This window comes from Leptodactylus fuscus, chromosome 6 (genome assembly GCF_031893055.1).
Source record: "Leptodactylus fuscus isolate aLepFus1 chromosome 6, aLepFus1.hap2, whole genome shotgun sequence".
In the NCBI taxonomy this organism is placed as follows: Eukaryota; Metazoa; Chordata; class Amphibia; order Anura; family Leptodactylidae; genus Leptodactylus; species Leptodactylus fuscus.
Window position 1 is genome coordinate 141,404,831 of NC_134270.1, and position 6,630 is coordinate 141,411,460.

The window sequence follows — 6,630 nt, forward strand, 5'->3', positions numbered from 1 at the left end:
GTGAACTAAGAAGCGTACCTCTGCATGTAATGCTAGCCGTAGTCAGAGTATATAGGACACACAATATGTGTTGAATAACTCGCCTTAGTAACGCTAAGTAACACTTTACCTCTGACAAAGAATCATCATCATGGAAAATAAGTCCTGAATTATTTGTCCAGTGAAGTCATGATAAAAACAAGCTAAACCAAGGAATGGGAAAAGGCATGACTAAAGGGACGAGTGAGGAAAATGAGTATTTTACATATTCACAAAAACATCACTGGAGTACTAGGATGTCTAAGCCGTTTTTGAAGCTGTCAGCTGTGCCTGGGGTAGGCTACTCCACAGTATCATAGCTTTTGTTATGCCCTTATACTTTTTAACAAAATTTTAAAAAAATGCTAAATATTATGTTAGTCGCCAAATTCTGACAACTAACGTTTTTATATAAATCTCAGTAATTTGTCTTTTTTTTGTGGCACAAGATGTGATGAAGATGTGGCACACCATGATGAAGATTTCAAAGTAAAAGAAGAACAGCATCATCCAGCTCATCGATAGGAGTCTCAGCCAAGAAAATTCCAAAACTGCATCATGTGAGTGCCATGACAGTTGAATACAAAATGAAGTCTATCCTTCCATCCAAAAGCCAAGAAGTGGACTCCAAGACAAAATATCGGCATCAAGAAGTCGGCTCTTCACAAGGTGTGTGTGTGATGGCAGTGTGATCTCACTATTGTGTATGCTTCGTAACAGTAAGATCACAGATGTTCATGCGATGCGTGTTATTCAAGTCTGGAATGGTGGACCAAAAAAAGGTGAAGAGGCCTTGATTTCAATATCATTGTAAGAAGCTTGAGTTTGCAAATAAGTACAAAAAGTATACATTAAAAGATTGGAAACGTGTGATTTGGGGCAATGGCACGAAACTCAATAGACTGGGATATGATGGAGGCAAATGAGTCTAGAAGAAACAAAGGAAAATGGGGCTAACAGATCGAGAATCTGAAGGAACTGTTCCAGTTTGGTGTAGGAAGCCTGATGGCATGGTGTTCACAACCAAAAGCATTGGATAATTGACCATGATCAATGGTGGTCTCAATGTTGAGCTATACACTCACCGGCCACTTTATTAGGTACACCTGTCCAACTGCTCGTTAACACTTAATTTCTAATCAGCCAATCACATGGCGGCAACTCAGTGCATTTAGGCATGTAGACATGGTCAAGACAATCTCCTGCAGTTCAAACCGAGCATCAGTATGGGGAAAAAAGGTGATTTGAGTGCCTTTGAACGTGGCATGGTTGTTGGTGCCAGAAGGGCTGGTCTGAGTATTTCAGAAACTGCTGCTCTACTGGGATTTTCACGCACAACCATCTCTAGGGTTTACAGAGAATGGTCCGAAAAAGAAAAAACATCCAGTGAGCGGCAGTTCTGTGGGCGGAAATGCGTTGTTGATGCCAGAGGTCAGAGGAGAATGGCCAGACTGGTTCGAGCTGATAGAAAGGCAACAGTGACTCAAATAGCCACCCGTTACAACCAAGGTAGCCAGAAGAGCATCTCTGAACGCACAGTACGTCGAACTTTGAGGCAGATGGGCTACAGCAGCAGAAGACCACACCGGGTGCCACTCCTTTCAGCTAAGAACAGGAAACTGAGGCTACAATTTGCACAAGCTCATCGAAATTGGACAATTGAAGATTGGAAAAACGTTGCCTGGTCTGATGAGTCTCGATTTCTGCTGCGACATTCAGATGGTAGGGTCAGAATTTGGCGTCAACAACATGAAAGCATGGATCCATCCTGCCTTGTATCAACGGTTCAGGCTGGTGGTGGTGGTGTCATGGTGTGGGGAATATTTTCTTGGCACTCTTTGGGCCCCTTGGTACCAATTGAGCATCGTTGCAACGCCAAAGCCTACCTGAGTATTGTTGCTGACCATGTCCATCCCTTTATGACCACAATGTACCCCACATCTGATGGCTACTTTCAGCAGGATAATGCGCCATGTCATAAAGCTGGAATCATCTCAGACTGGTTTCTTGAACATGACAATGAGTTCACTGTACTCCAATGGCCTCCACAGTCACCAGATCTCAATCCAATAGAGCATCTTTGGGATGTGGTGGAACGGGAGATTCGCATCATGGATGTGCAGCCGACAAATCTGCGGCAACTGTGTGATGCATTCATGTCAATATGGACCAAAATCTCTGAGGAATGCTTCCAGCACCTTGTTGAATCTATGCCACGAAGAATTGAGGCAGTTCTGAAGGCAAAAGGGGGTCCAACCCGTTACTAGCATGGTGTACCTAATAAAGTGGCCGGTGAGTGTATGTGAGTAACCTACAAAAAGAGTTACAGTACCTTGTGAAAGTATTCAGGCCCCTTGAATTTTTCAACCTTTTGCCACATTTCAGGCTTCAAACATTAAGTTATAAAAATTTTAATTTTGGGGGGGAAGAATTGAAAACAAGTGGGACACAATTGTAAAGTGGAATGAAATTTATTGGATTTTTAAAACTTTTTAACAAAGAAAAAACTGAAAAATTGAGCGTGCAAAATTATTCAGCCCCCTTGCGTTAATACTTTGTAGCGCCACCTTTTGCTGCGATTACAGCTCCAAGTCGCTTGGGATATGTCTCTATCAGTTTTGCACATCAAGTTCTCGCCTATTCTTCCTTGCAAAACAGCTGGAGCTCAGTGAGGTTGGATGGAGAGCGTTTGTGAACAGCATTTTTCAGCTCTTTCCACAGCTTCTCGATTGGATTCCGGTCTGGATTTTGACGTGGCCATTCTAACACCTGCATACGTTTATTTGGGAACCATTCCATTGTAGATTTTGCTTTATGTTTTGGATCATTGTCTTGTTGGAAGGCAAATCTCCATCCCAGTCTCTGGTCTTTTGCAGACTCTAACAGGTTTTCTTCCAGAATGGTCCTGTATTTGGCTCCATCCATCTTTCCATCAATTTTAACCATATTCCCTCTCCTTACAGAAGAAAATCAGGTCCAAACCATGATGCTGCCACCACCATGTTTGACAGTGGGGATGGTGTGTTTAGGGTGATGAGCTGTGTTGCTTTTACGCCAAACATATCATTTAGCATTGTGGGTATAAAGTTGGATTTTGGTTTCATCTGAGCAGAGCACCTTCTTCCACATGTTTGGTGTCTCCCTAGTGGCTTGCGGCAAACTTTAAATGAGAGTTTTTATGGATATCTTTGAGAAATGACATTCTTCTTGCTACTCTTCCATAAACGTCAGATTTGTGCAGTGTATGACTGATTGTTGTGCTATGGACAGACTCTCCCACCTCAGCTGTAGATCTCTGCAGTTCATCCAGAGTGATCATGGGCCTCTTGGCTGCATCTCTGAGCAGTCTTTTCCTTGTTTGAGATGAAAGTTTAGAGGGACAGCTGGGTCTTGGTAGATTTGCAGTGGTCTGATACTCCTTGTATTTCAATATGATTGCTTGCACAGTGCTCCTTGGGATGTTTAAAGCTTGGGAAATCTTTTTGTATCCAAATCCAGCTTTAAACTTCTCCACAACAGTATCTCGGACCTGCCTGGTGTGTTCCTTGGTCTTCATGATGCTCTCTGCGCTTTAAACAGAACCCTGAGACTATCACAGCGCAGGTTTATATGGAGACTTGGTTACACACAGGTGGATTGTATTTATTATTTATTGGATCATTCAGAGATCCTCACTGAACTTCTGGAGTGAGTTTGCTGCAATGAAAGTAAAGGGGTCGAATAATTTTGCACGCCCCACTTTTCCGTGTTTTATTTGTTAAAAAGTTTAAAATATCCACTAAATTTTGTTGCACTTCATAATCTTTATGTTTGAAGCCTGAAATGTGGCAAAAGATTGAAAAGTTCAAGGGAGCTGAATACTTTCACAAGGCACTGTACTTTGTACACTCGAGTACTATGGATTTGAAAAGGCCAACATAGTGATCCGGCACGACGACACTCCAAAGCATATGTCAAGATTAGCGAAGAAATGGTTCAATGACAATGAAATAGAGGTGCTAGATTAGTCCCCAGACCTCAACCCAATTGAACACTTGTGAGTAGAGATGAAGAAAAAGCTGTATTGTATCCAAGTGAGTCGACCAGTATGCACCAACATTGTCTGTCCTGACAAAGAGTAGGCACATAGACACAGTCAGTGCCTAGTGCGCGAGCGATAATAGTACCATCAACAAAACGTGAGGGGGATAGATAGGAACAAGCTCACAAGCTACAAAAAAATAAATAAAAAATTGGTAGCCTCAGAATCATACCAACCCAGAGAATACAACAATGGACATGTCATTTTGTTTGCAAAGTGAACACCATTAAAACAAATCCAGTAAGAATTCCCACCAATCTTTGTAGTACGTTGTAGAGAATATTATGGTACCATGATGAAGTACTACTTGTCCATCAAACAATAAGCCCTCATATGGCTCTGTAAATGGAAAAATAACACAGTTACGCCAAGTTTACACCTGTGTTCGGGTTTCCATTCGAGGGTCTGCTTGGGGACATCACAAATGGAAACCTACTGTAATCTGCTTTAAAAAAAAAACAAAAAAAAAAACAGTTACCCTTGGAAACCCAACCTTAAGAAAGGCTATTCTTTTCCTACCTTTAGATGTCTTTTCTGCGCCGCCATTCCGTAGAAATCTCGGTTTTCGTCGGTATGCAAATGAGTTCTCTCGCAGCACTGGGGTGGGCCCCAGCGCTCAAACAGCACTGGGGGCGTCCCCAATGCTGCGAGGGAACTCTCCAGGAACATCCTCCAGGCGTCTTCTTCCGATGCTGGTGATCAAACTTCTAGGCCTCAGCAGAGCTGACTGCGCATGCCCACAGGCAGTTGGCTCTGCCCGAGGCAGTCGCTGGAGAGTTCTCTCACAGCATTGGGGACGAAAACTGGGATTTCTACAGAATGGCGGCGCAGAAAAAACATCTAAAGGTAGGAGAATAGCCTTTCTTAAAGAGGACCTTTCATGGTCCGTGGCACAGGCAGTTCTATATACTGCTGGAAAGCTGACAGTGCGCTGAATTCAGCACACTGTCGGCATTTCCGATCTGTGCCCCGGGTAAAGAGCTATTGGTCCCGGTACTGTAGCTCTTTACAGTCAGAAGGGCGTTCCTGACAGTCAGGTACGTCCTTCTCCACAGCAGCGCCTATCGCGCTGTACTGTGTGAGCGGGGAGGAACGCAGTAGACAACCGGCGCTAATGTCTCCGATCGGCTCCAGGGCCAAAGTCTCGTTTCCATGAAAGCCGGGAATCTTGTAAAGGCTCCTGGCCGGTCTGCTTTCTCTTTCTTTTGCATACTGGTCTATGCAGCCTGCAAAAGAAATTATGATTTTTTTGCAATGCAATAGCATTGTAATGCATTGCATGAGTGATCAGACCCCCTGGGGTTCAGGACCCCTAGGGGGTCTAATAAATGCAAAAAAAATTAATTAAAAAAAAAGTTTTAAAAAAGTATAAAGATTATTAAAAATTCAAATCACCCCCTCTTTCCCTAGAACACATATTAGTTAAATATGGTGAAACACATACATGTTAGATATACCTGTGTCCAAAATCGCCCGCTCTACAAATCTATAAAAATATTTTTCCTGTACGGTAAACGCCGTAGCGGGAAAAAGTCAAAATTGCGAAACCAACGTTTTTTCACTGTTTTGATTCTGATAAAAATTTGAATAAAAAGTGATCAAAGCAAAAGCAATTCCCTAAAATGGTAGAACTAAAAAGTACACCCGGCCCCGCAAAAAAAGACACCCTATGCATCCCCGTACACAGACGTATACAAAAGTTACGGCTGTCAGAATATGGCGACTTTTAGAAAAAAATTTTTTAACAGTTTTGGAGTTTTTTTAAGGGGTTAAAATGTAAATAAAACCGTATAAATTTGGTATCCCTGGAATCATACCGAAACACAGAATACAGGGGACATGTCATTTTGGCTGCACAGTGAACGCCATAAAACCGAAGCCTGTAAGAATGTCGCTGAAATGCACTTTTTCTTCAAATTCACCCCATTCTGATTTTTTTTCCAGCTTCCCAGTACATTATACAGAATAATTAATGGTGGCAACATGAAGAAAAATTTGTCCCGTAAAGATTAAGACCTCATATGGCTCTGGGAGCGAAGAAATAAAAAAGTTATGGGGTTTAGGAGGGGAGTCAAAAACGAAAATCAAAAATGCCATCGGCGGGAAGGGGTTAAAGCAGATTTGAGGACAGAATCCCCAAGGTGAGACCAAGTGACACAATGAACCTAGACTTGGGTTTGGAAGGCGAGGAGTCAAAAAACTAAAATGCCTGTGGTAGGGAAGGGGTTAATGTCTCCACATGTTATACTATTAGTGTATGTTGTGAACCAATTGATTTTTCACCAAAATTGTCAATGTAACACAGAAAGTTGCTTACACACATACATGTCCATTTACTACTAACTGTTGTAATGGCATTTTACCTCAGGAAAACTAAATTACCACACAAAGTGCGGGTCTGTCACAAAAGCGACCTCAGCCCGCCTGTCTACCTCTGAGAAAAACAAAACCAACACGACGACACCACAACCAAAACACCGCGAGTGTCCTAAAATAATAACGTGTAACGGAGCTGTCCAGTCAGAATTACG